This window comes from Habropoda laboriosa, unplaced genomic scaffold (genome assembly GCF_001263275.1).
Source record: "Habropoda laboriosa isolate 0110345459 unplaced genomic scaffold, ASM126327v1 scaffold97, whole genome shotgun sequence".
NCBI lineage: Eukaryota > Metazoa > Arthropoda > Insecta > Hymenoptera > Apidae > Habropoda > Habropoda laboriosa.
The window spans coordinates 410,857-423,582 of NW_017100220.1; positions in this window are offsets into that span (position 1 = coordinate 410,857).

A 12,726-nucleotide genomic window follows, 5' to 3' on the forward strand; every position below is an offset into this window, starting at 1 on the left:
GCGATTTTCGTGAATTAAAAGTGATTCTTGAGAGCAGGGAATTGAAAAGTGAACACACGTTTAGAAAGAAGTTAATAAATTGTTGAAAATAGAGGAAAATAGCCTGATTGAGGTTCAGAATTGAGGTTCAAAAATGAGATGATTGTTGCAGTAATTTGTACAGAAATCTTCAATTTTGTTATGTACTCTACATGAAAGGAGTAACAATTTTTGAAATTGATAAATTTGTGACTGTTGATGCAAGTATGAATTATAGACCATTCTGATAAGAAAAGTACAGTGCTTCCTGGGACAACACGGAAGTTAAGGACGTCGAAATTCGCGTAGTTGGGAACCATCCCTTGGCTTTACGAAAGTTAAAGTGCATTTATATTCTTCCAATGCATGTACACTAACTATAAAAGCACCTCAGTATTTTCCATTCCCATATATTGCGGTTAAAATAATAACAAACGAAGAATATAATGTTAAAAGGTCTACTGAAAAACAATGTTTCCTCAGAAAAGGATAGAATACGAATAACTCTCGGGGAGACAATAGTAAAAAAACTAATTTGTTGTTGTTTCATAGCTATAACACATCTTATTACAAGAGAAATAAACTTAGGATACGATAAATATAATTAGCTATACGTAGGCTCTCCTCTATTTCCAATGAACTCAATCATTCGATTGTGTACGTATATATACATACATATTATTCACGCATACACATACCGTGGAACTGCAGCTGTGTAGCTCGCAGAGACACGCTTCTCCTTTGACTTTTCTCCCAAGCTGAGCTGTTCGTTGTGTACTTGAATTCGGTGCACTAGCTTCTTGTATGCAGCGACACTTAATTCGCACGAACGAATATGCTAAGTACGTAAATTGATTCGAAACCCACGCACAATCGAAACCGCTTTATTCGAGGGAGCACTGAATTTTCTACAAGACTATGATAGCACGGTACAAACGTCGTTCGTCGACGCACTCGTTCGGTAGGCCCGTAAGAACTAACTGCGTACGTGACGATCTTCTCGATTTCTGCTCTCTGTTACACGAAGCAGTTCTGGGAAAATCCTAGGCGTGTGAGTGACCCTCAAGTATGTAACTTGGGCCTAGTCAACCTCACGTACCACAACATTGCGCGAGGCTCGCGATGTTTTTTGCTAGTGAAACATAAGAAACTCGAGCAAAACATAAGAAATTCGAGCCGAACATAAGAAACTCGAGCCTGGGTCACTGTACGTACATCGAGCCAAACATAAAGCTAGTTGTCTGTTCACGCACAGAAAATAGTTAGCGGGAAAAGAATTTTCTGATTTTATATCACTCTTATTGGCAAAACCGAGAACAAACACCACGCACGTGGTCTTAATACAACACAATACGCCATACTTGTTTTCGCTCGACGCATGCGCGATCGCCGCTCCCAACGCCGCTCGGCGGACGCATGCGCGGTCGTCGCTTGGCGGACCACGCCGATCACGGTAAAAAGACGCGCCTTTTTTAAATTCAAACCGTTACACTGTCCTTTTGAGAGTAAAACTATCGCGAGATGCTTGCGAGTGGACAATGCGTCTGAGAGTGACTGTCTGAGAGCTGCTCTAGAATGGGTACCAAATCATATTGCTGTCGGACAGCTGCTTTGTAAACCTTGTACGTGTTGTGTGTTCACATCTTCCAGATTTAACTTGAAAATACTCTTTAAATTGAAGAAAGGCACAAGCAAACTCCTCTTCATTAAATTCTTACTTAATTAAAACCCCTTTTAATTACTGAAGGATTCCAAACCACAACATTTCAAGTACCAAACAGTAAAATTTTCTGTTTATTGCTTAACTATCATGCAATTATTATTCAAGAAGATGTACAATACAACTGAAATGTAGAAATGAGGATTTTGAGCATTTATTAATACAGAATAACTTTTGAAGGCAATAATTTTTAGAAGAAACAACTTTCAAAGGTACTAATTTTTAAAAGAAACAATTTTCAATCGCAACAACTTTTAAAATAAATAACTTTCAATTCTCAAATAAAATTGATTTAAGAACCAAATGGAACGTCAAAATCATATCTTTAATGACAATGCCTGCTTGTAAAGTGCCAATATCAACACTAATTACTTACAACGATTCAACGTTGCGCTGTTATCTCAGTTCCTAAAAAATTACCACTTACAACGTCGCGACACGGAAGCCTTCAACTCTAGAATAGCAAGAGATCACTGTCATAGTCCCAAAGGAGCCAGTGCATCCCGTTCAAGGCCACTCGATCGAATCTCCCGCTGTGATTCTGCGCTACTCGATACACGTAACCGGTCGCAGCAGGCCGTCTTTGTTGGACGTTCGTCGAGGAGGAGCGTCGGAGCGCGCAGTTACAGAATACAGGTCACAGCGCCTCGTCAATAACGGCGCGCTACGTCGACGCGGCATCGACGACGACGACAACAGCCCTTAAGAACGAACCGGCTACGAGAGATAGCGCCACGCCGCGACAATGAAACCACTGACACGGTTTCACAGCTCGCGACTCACGCGGCCAACCCTTTTCTTAGCCCTTCGTTTGGCTACTGTGCTCCTTTTCTTTTGAATCGAGTCGTCATTTGTATCGTTGACGACGACGACGACGAGAATACTGATGAGAAAGACGATGACTATGATGACGATGGTAGTGTTGGTGATGATGACGATGATAGGATCTTCTTGAGAAGAGTTAGAATAATAGAGCTGCTGACACGGTTTCAAGGTTCGCAATTAACCCTTTTCTTGGTCCTTCGAGAAACTTCTCGTCGCCTTTGAATAGAGCGGAGATCTGTATTGTTTTTTCAGGATAATAAGGGGAGATTCTTGGAGGCTTGTGATGTCGAGATTGTGCTAGATTGCGAAGATGAAATAGTCGCTGAGGTTTGTTGAATGTTGATACACATGATCGATGCTTCTCCAATCTGTTCGTTTCGTGAGATTCCTGAGGCTTTTGCACCCTGGATTTTAAGCCTTGTCCAATTGTTCCTGTGTTCTAGCATTTTAGATTACTTCATCGGGGTTTGAATGTCACGTTAAAATTGATCAGCTGGACGATTGAAATTGGGTCAGTTGGATAATTAAAATTGGTCAGCTGAACAATTAAACATACCTGTTTAATAGATAATTATCAACGACATATTGATTAATAGCCAATTAACCGTTTTATTTTATTTTATTTTTTGGTAATGAGAATAATACCCCACTTTTACTCGATGATTTTTGTATTTGCCATTTCTTTATGTAATTAATGCTGACATTTTGTCTTTCTGACAATGAAAATAGTAAGCAAAATTTCCTGTCCAATCGAACCCTCGGGAATTAAGAAATTGATCCTCGTTGCGACACTGAAACCATTAAAACAGCCCTATCGACTCATCAACCCTTTCCCAACCCTCGACTAGGATTCAATTCCTGTCACTGCCGCCCCTATGGCCGTGACAGTGGCTGGTCCGATTTATTTACGGGTCGTTAACGTCTCAGTCTCTCGCGAACCGACCCCTTAATGGCTCGTTAACATTTACTCGCGGAATTATTGATTCACGACAGGATCTTAGGACTTCTACTGCTCTGGTTCGGTGGCCTTTGTGACCGCAGATGTGATTCGCCTTCCGAGGAGGGTTGTTTCGGCACGATTTCATTGCTTGGCGAGAGTAGGTCACTCCGTGAACCATTTTTGAACGAGAAATGAATCGAGGAGCGGGGAATATTACGACGAGCATTTTGGTAATTAAAATTTCTAAAAAAATATATTTCTTTCGCTCCTAAAAGAAGAGAAGAATTTTCAAAAAAATTGCATTAACCTCTTTTCCCGTAATTTTAAACAAATTAATTATTTTTGGCAATAAAAATAGTAACCAAAAAAATGCATTAACCATTATTTTCTGCGGTCTTGAGACAAATGAAATTTCCTAAGGTTGAATTTTAAAATCAATTTTAAAAATGCTGTTACTTATTTAAAAAAATTTTAATCAGTATTTTAAATAAATGGTCAGCATTTAAAATAAAACATCTGCCAGTATTTTCATTAAAATATGATCAGTGTGTATAATATAATATCCCAGCCTAACCTAACCAAACCAAATTGTACTGACAAAATGCGATTTAATACCGACAATTAATTATTCACATTGACCAAAATATTAATTTCTATTGACTATTTATTTAAAAAAATACTTGCCACTAATTAAAAAAAAATACTGATCAAATAAATAGAAGTATTTCTAGAACATCACATTGAAACTATGATATAATACTCCTACCGTTATACCCAAATGCTAATCGCTCTTCAAAACAAAAAATCCCCCGGAGCAACCATTAAACATTCACCGTTCCCGCCCCACCCTCTCCGTCCAAAAGAAATCAACCAACAAACCCACCGCCGGCAAGAAACGAATCATTAAAACGAAACAATGCATCAATGCCACCGACACCCTTCTGCAGACCTAACCTCGCTTCCAACCCCCTCTCCTTAACAAAACACCCCACACTGACCGCTATACAGTCCGCCAACACCGAGAAACCGCCTCCGTCCGACCGAACTAACCCTGAGAATTCAGCAAATCCACCTCATCGACGGGCAGCATCCGCAAGAACAACGAATTCCTCATCGGAAAATCGCGGTTTCATCTCGAAATGAACGAACGGAACGGGGTACATCGTTTTCCCATTAAACGAAGTCACAAGGCGTTGCATCGACGTGCAGATAGAAGGAAGGAGAGAGAACAAGAGGGTGACGAAGGGATCGGAGGGAGAGATGGCGAGAAAGTGGCGCCAGTGTTTTCCCTCTTATGCAAAGCTGGCCACTTCTTGCCCCTCGTTGTCGATCCGTGCAACGAGACTGACGCAGCCAGCCGCGCCGGAAAGGGGATGAAAAACCGGAGTGGTGGCTGCAGGATCACGTGGGCGTGCACCCATCTACGTATCGTCAGCCATCTTGCCGGTTTAAAGGCTTCTCTGGGGCTCCGGGTAAGGATAACCGGAACTGGCTGGCATCCACGTTAAAAAGAGGCGTTCGAGGTTAAACTCGGTGGAAGGGAAAAGGATGGAGGGCATGTTTCTCTGTTGCACCAAACGTTCCGATCTTGTTTTCATGCAGGAATTTCTCGTTGCCTCGCGAACCGAAGTTTCTGAAACGGGACGACTGGAGATGGTTTGGTTTCAGACGGTTGTTCGTTGTGCGAGGATGTACGGTGTTTGTATAGCCTTGATATATGGTTTGTATAGCGTTGTAACAGTGTGTCAAAACGCTTGTCTGACCGTGTGAAACTATATTTCACCTGGAATGTGTATAGATCCTTGAGAATACGTACGATTATTAAAGCTTAGTACATTTTTATATGATTATCTATACCAAAAATGTTTTAACGACGGTAGGTATTGCAGATTTTAATGCAAATATTTAAACAATTTTCACGGGAAGATAACACACAAACTAAGGAACCTTAGGGATTTAGAAACATAAAGAAACCAAAAGTTAAATAATAGGAAAAGATCAAAATTTCATATTTCGCGCGTTAAGGCAAGCGCTTTGAAACACTGTGCGTCGTGGAGACGCGAGACTTCAGACAGCCTTCTTACGCATTCCAAAACAAACAGATCGTTTATTTTGAAAATATATCTTAGGTGTAATATTCAACTAAATGAATTAATTTATACCTCGCACAATTCCTCAAAGGGAATTAATTAAGGGTAAAAACAAAAGGATGTTAATGAAGAGGGTTGGAGGCGTTGGGGTAATGAAGTTTGAAACATAAGTGGGGACTGTGGTTATTTTTGGGTGTTGATTAGCCGCGGACTGTGATTGGTGTGGTGTTGTAAGGGCAATTTGCGGCGGTTCGAGTGGATGGTTGTAAATGGATTGTTGCCTCTGAGGTTTAGCGGGGGCGGTTAAGTGGTAAATAGTTGTAAGTGGTAATTGGAAATTTGATTGAAGTTTTGGTTTGTTTGTCTGTTAATACAGCAGTGCATATTATGTTCGAAATCGATAATTCAGGTACTCGAATAACTTTACCGTTCTTCGTTAATTTATCCCTGAAATTATTCGAGTGTATGATCTTCTAATTACTCCGTTAACACTGTACAACGTCAACTATAGCTTAGTGTATGGAAATTTTAAAATACCTACACAAAGGGCTCGCATATTCTATTAAAACATTTTGCAAGGTGAAACGTAAATAAACTTTTTTAACAATTTCAGAGCTGGACAGAGGAGAAAGCAAATGAATTGCAAGATTCATAACGAAAGTTTGAGAAATCATTGGAAGAATTTCGTAGCATAATATTGCATCTATGAAATTGATTTGAACTTCGGCGGAACTTCGTTCCCCAATCACGGTAAACGAATCTCAAATAAAAAGGCTGGAATCACGAAATACCGGTATCGCGCGGCTCCTTCCTTTCGTTAAGTAAACGTCTCGCGAGAATCGCGTCTCAGATCGTTGAATTATGAATGAGGATAAATTGAACGAATCTTGCCGTGCTTTCCACCACGAAAGAAAGCGGGCTTCGTTGTCCGCTTTGCGAAAGCACGACTTTTGCAAGCGAGAGACGTAATAAAACAGGTTTCGCGTGCATGGTACATTAATTATTTTGGAAAACGGTGGTGGTAAAAAGGAGTCAAAGAACACCTGTAATACTCATCAATGCGATCCAAGAAACTCGTCGTCCATTTCGCACGAAAATTTCAAGAATACGTTTCCAACCTCAAATTTGTCAGATTGAAGTACAAAGACGGAAAGATCTGCAGCATTTCTGAATAAAATTTAAGAAGAAACCAAAAGAAAACGTTTAGAATATTAGTGAATGTGATCCAAGGAACTTATAGTCAAAATTATCATCCATATGAAATTTTTGAAAAGAAAATTTGAAGGAAGAAAAAAGCCTGAGAGATCTGCAATATCGTCTCATACCTTAATTTGCATTCGTTTAATTTAACAACCATATTAGCATCGTTATGTTTCATCCAGGAACTTAAAGAAGATCATCCCGTAAACTAAAACAGTGGTTTAAAAATAAAAATAAAATTTCAAACAGACTGAAACACCTGCCCTATCATCTCCTGCCATAATTTGCATAAATTTAATTTAACAACTCTATTATCATCGCCATGTTGTTTTACACAAGAACTTAAAGGAAATCATCTTCTAAACTAAAACAGGGGTTTAAAAATAAAAGAATAAGGACAAACTTTCAAAGAGACTGAAAGATCCGCAGGATCATCTCTTGCCATAATTTGCATCAATTTAATTTAACGACCCTATTACGATCGCTATGTTTCACACAAGAACCTAAAGAAAAGTCCTGAACTAAAATAAAGGTTAAAAAATTAAAGATTGCAGAAAAAACTGGGACAATTCCAGATTTCAACATGGTCCATCGTGAACTTCACCTCTCCCCCCCTCCAAGAAAGGGTAGTTACGCGAATTTTCCCGCGACTTTCAGCCCCCGCGAAAGAAACGCACTCGCGGGATGCTGAACAGCGGCAAAATTTCTTCTCCCGTGTCGCCTTCCTACCTTCCTCTTCTTTTCTCGCCACAGAAACGCCCCGTTGGGGGAACGACGAGAGGGTGGAAAGAGGGGTTGCTCGCTGCATGGGCCGAGCGTCGCTCGTCGCAGTCTCATATTTTACGACTGTTTAAGGTGTTCTGCAAGCCATAACTTTGCATTTGCCGGCTCTAATTCACGCTACCCTCTCTTGACGTCTGCGAACTTCCACAAGCCCGCTTCCGGTTCGTGATTTCTTCCGCGGTTCTTTGAACTCGCTGCGCTAGGGATTTCGAAACACTTGCCGCGTTTATTCACCCCTCCCCCTCTGTCGCGTCGCGTCGCCTGATTTTCCAACCTACTCCCTTTTTATTCCCATCGCCGGTTTGTTTTCACCGTCTGTAACCCGATTTTTCTTCGTTTCTTAGGGGAAAGAAATTACGGCTGCTTGCAATTTTACATTTTCACGGGAGAAACAGGAATTAACAATTTTATCATAAAGAAATTGGATGGTAATAATGAAATTGTACAATATAATAAAATTGTAAAGCGATAAATTAATGAAGTGAGATTTATGAAATATAGATAAATGGATGTGTATTTAATTTTGAAGTAACATAGTATTATAAAGGGTTAATTGCATTATTTTATGAAGGAAAATTCTGTATTGGGATTTTTGAAAGTTGAGGTGGCATTCACGAAGGAAAATTTTGTACTGTGATTTACGAAATTTGAGGTGGCATTCACGAAGGAAACTTGTGTATTGTGATTTTTGTAATTTGAGATATCGCTCGTGAAGGAAAATTCCGTACTGTGATTTTTGAAATTTGAGATGTCATTCACGAAGGAAAATTCTGTATTGTGATTTTTGAAGTTTGAGATATTCAAATTTTGTGAAACTATAGTTCGACTAGTTTTTCAATGATACGATGTCACTTTCTTCTAGCTACGTATTTGAACAGTTTACTCAATTACCGCTTCGCATATGCAGAATGATGTCAATTAACAGGCAACAACTGTCGGTTGCTTGCAGAATGAGCACACGTAATAATGATCAGAGAACCTCGATCCCACTATAATTACGTAGAATTGATTATCGTAAACTAATTGTTAATTGCGAACTACTGTGAACTATTGTGCACTCTCTGCGTTCAAGTATCATAAAACACAGAGTCAATTGAACGCGGTGAATCAATTGTTTTCGAATATCCACGTTGAATACTGCACCTGCATCAAAAATCTGCAATGCTTTAACCCTTACGTGATGGAATTACCTCTTTCGGGAATTACCTTAATCGTTGCGTCTGTGATGGATGGTAAATTGAAATCAATTTTCGTTCGAGCACTTCAGTGGTGGTAACGAAAGGGTTAAGTGCTCTTTCAGGTAATTTTCTTCGCCAGAAAGTTTTGGATTAAATACACATCGTTGAAGTCTACAAATGACACCTAACTTTGGCATTTTCCTTTTTACAGAAAATAATTGACTCAATTGAAAACTTTTTATAGTGGCTTAATTATATTAACCTCGAAGCATATGAAATCATACTTTTCACAAGAATCTCCACTATCACAATTTTTTCCAAGCATTCGATCTAAAACTGACATAATTCACCCTCTATCCTCATTTCACCAGTTTCACCCCAAATAAACTACGAATTATTCCTAATCACAACTGTAGAATATTCAATTACCATACAAACGACAATTACTCCAGTGGGACATATACGTCCCACTGTTTGTTAAACAGTTAACGCAATCAACAAACGCAAACCACCCTTCCATTTCCACGATAAAAAAGAAGATGTTTCCCGAGCGTATAAAAAAGATACAGACGAAAGGAATACCTCGAAATAGTCAGTCGCCGAAAATTTAACACAAGCCCCCAAATTTCCAAAAATCATCCCTTTATCGCCACGATAAAAAAGGAAAAGACTCTGAGTCAAGTCCCGAGCGCATCGAAAAGATATACCCGCGAAAAGAATATCCCGAAATAGTCAATGTCAAAGGAAACATCTTTCACACGAACGACAACCTTTCCTCTCGACGCCTTGCAGCTCATTCTCGCTTGCCCACGCAGCTTCATCCCCCCGGTTCTCTCGGTGGACCTTCCCACTCCGACAGATTCGAGGCTCGGTCGTGCAGGAAATAGCTCGGCCTTGACCTTTCACCGCCATCTCACGTTCTCGCTCTTAAAGGTGTCCGGAGGTGAACAGTAACGAGAGAGAGAGAGAGTGTGTGAGGGCAGGGGATTAGAAAGAGGCGAGGGTGCAACCCCATTTATCGATTCGAGCACAAGCGTAAGCTGGCCTTTTCTCTTCTGGAACCGTCGAGCAGCCGATTTTTGAACGTATTTTCTAAGGGGTGGCAAGGTCGTCCGTGGACCAACGAGAGGAAAATGGCGAGGCTCGATGCCCTTCGACACGGCATTTAACCCCTCGAGCCGAATGTCATCTGACGCGGCGTGAAATATTCATCACAGTTGATACGGTAATTTCACGAGCCTTTTCTGGAATTTTTTTTTCTTCTCTCTTTTCATTTCTACCCTCCGGCTGGTGAACGGAGGCGCGGTTTAGGGGATTGAAACGTCGAGCGCCTCTCCTTGACCGTGGGTTAGAGACACTTTCACTTATTGTTGGACTCGTTTTAAAGGGAGCGGCGAAGGACGAGGGGGAAAAGTGTTTCGTATTTTTAGTAAAGTGTTGCGGATTTTTCTACTGGGGTTAGGCTCTTCGTTGAAACGTGGACGGTAGCGGAAAGTGGTTTTTTTTTTTTTTAGGCGGATGTGTGTTACGAAGTGTGCGGCTTGAACTGGATTTCCATGAAAGTTTATAGTTCATTCTAGTAGTTCGTTTGAAATTGAATTATTTTCCATTTTCGGGGGAGTATTGACGAAATGTGGACGAAGTAGATTTATGTATAGAATCAGGTGTTGAATTAAATTTCAATTGAAATACTGCGAACAAAAATTCCAGAATTTTAGTGGAGTAAAAGTGCAATGATATTTTTGATATCCATTACACTGTGTTGCGAAGTTCACCAGCAACTTCAAACATTTTCACAGATTAATTCTCTACAGTATTGGAAACATTGTAGCAAAATTTTATACCGTTTTTAATATTTCATTTGACTAGATATTTGAAAATTGAGAAGAAATTAAGCAAAATTTTGGAACGTATAATAAAAGAAACAAATTAAGCGAATTATGTACCACCCTGTATAATTAAATATACACAAGAAAATAGAATGTCAGAATCGAATTAACAAACTGATTCCAGAAATACTCATTTCCGCTATAAAATCACCATTAAAAACACCTTTCATAGTAATAAAAAGAAATTATTAAGTAGTGTAATATGAAATGTTAGGCTTCTAATTATACGCAAATTGATCACTCGAAAAACTCTGAGTTCTTTGTGTTAACTTAAAATTCATACGATTCTTGATAAATTACTATTGAAGAATTTAATAATGATATTTTTGTTAATTTAGAAAACACTTTCATTCCTCCCTAAAAAATCCAAACCTAATATAAGCTATACTTCCTATACTATTTAAAAAACGACTTCCATTCCTCCCTAAAAAATCAAAAATTTCATGTTAAACCTTGTTAAGGATACTTAAGTTAGACCAGGTTTACGATACAGACGCGACTCTCTGCTTTCAGATTAAGGTTCGAATACGCGTTTAATGTTCTCGTTCATTAATTATTCCTTATTGCCAGGAGGGCTCCAAACCTCTCATAAAAGCGGAGAATTTCGAGTTTTCTTCGTGCATCTCAATAGCAATTGACGTATCATAAACCCGCGCGAGCCCAGGCACGTTCTCGCGAGCGAGCGGTACCGTTACCCTGGGTTTGTCCCATAAGCCCAGGTGACGCGTACTTCACGCAAAACACCCCCTCTTTGAGGGTGAGTGGTTGGTGTTAGTCAGTGACCAAGGCCCGAACGTGAATGGGAGTCTTAGCCTCCCACCCAAAACTCACCCCCGTCAAGGGACCCAAATGCGACCAGGGAAGAGGAAATGCGAGGGCTGACCAGGGCAACGCGCCAACGAGACAAGGAGAACACCAAAAAGGTTAAGAGCAGAAAGTTCAGGCGATCACACAGTCGCTACATTTTCAATCGATTCCCGACGACGTGTCAGAATTGAACAAACCTAATACGTGCAATACTTCATCAAACGAGCCTAATAGTAATATTTAAAAAACAACCTTCAATCCTCTTTAAAAACTCCAAAATTTCGTATTAAACCTAATACAAGCAGCGCTTCTTCGTCAAACCACTCTCGACGAAGAAAAATGAAACAAACGTCATTTATCCGACAATCAACGGCGAACGAATAATCGATGGGACAGAAAGCACCGTTTGAAGGAGAGAATCTCCGGTTGTCGCGTTGTGTATACGGTAACGAGGGTGGAATTTTCCATATTTTATTCGGTCGAACGAGCGGTGGCCGGTCGAACACAGTCGCCACTTAATTTGCACGCAGAAACTGCGCGGGTGTGCATCCGTTATGCGCATAACTAAACCGGTCGCACTTGGCGCCGCGGGTGGAAGCGCGCTATACCGGAAGTTTGCCAATTAATCTGCGCGACTCGCTCAAACGCGGCCGCGCTACGATCACCGATAACATTATTCGCCCGCGTACACGCTACGCGATACACACGCTCGTTTATTTACTTTCGCCAGCGACGCGATCCGCTCGATTGTCGAATCGAATCGACGACTCGAATATACAGGGTGGTTCGTTGGAAAACTGCAACCAATCACGCCTCTTTGCTGATTGCAATTAGAAAAAAAATGTGTGAGGAAGAAGGTGAATGGTGTTGAAAAAGAGACTAAGTTCTCAGAAATATATTTCCTTTTTTTAACAAGTGACAATTTTTTTCAAAACACCTATTTCTTTTTGCGCAGGGTGAAGTGGTTGCCTCCTTTGTTTGCAACGTTGGCGAAGACAAAGATATTTGTTTAAGATATCTCTAAAAGTTATTTCTCGATCATTTTATTCTAACTTTTGTCTAAGATTCGATATATCTATAAAAAAAAAAAACGGTGCAATAATAAAATGCACAAGACCTCTTCAAATGATTCACCTTTCCCTTATAACACGTTTTCCTAGTTGCAGTCAGAAAAGAGGTACGACTTTTTCTAATTGTATACAGCAGTGACACGCTTATGATAAACATTTAAATTATTCCCGGTGCTACTCGAAGGAAGAAAAAAAGACTAAGAGGA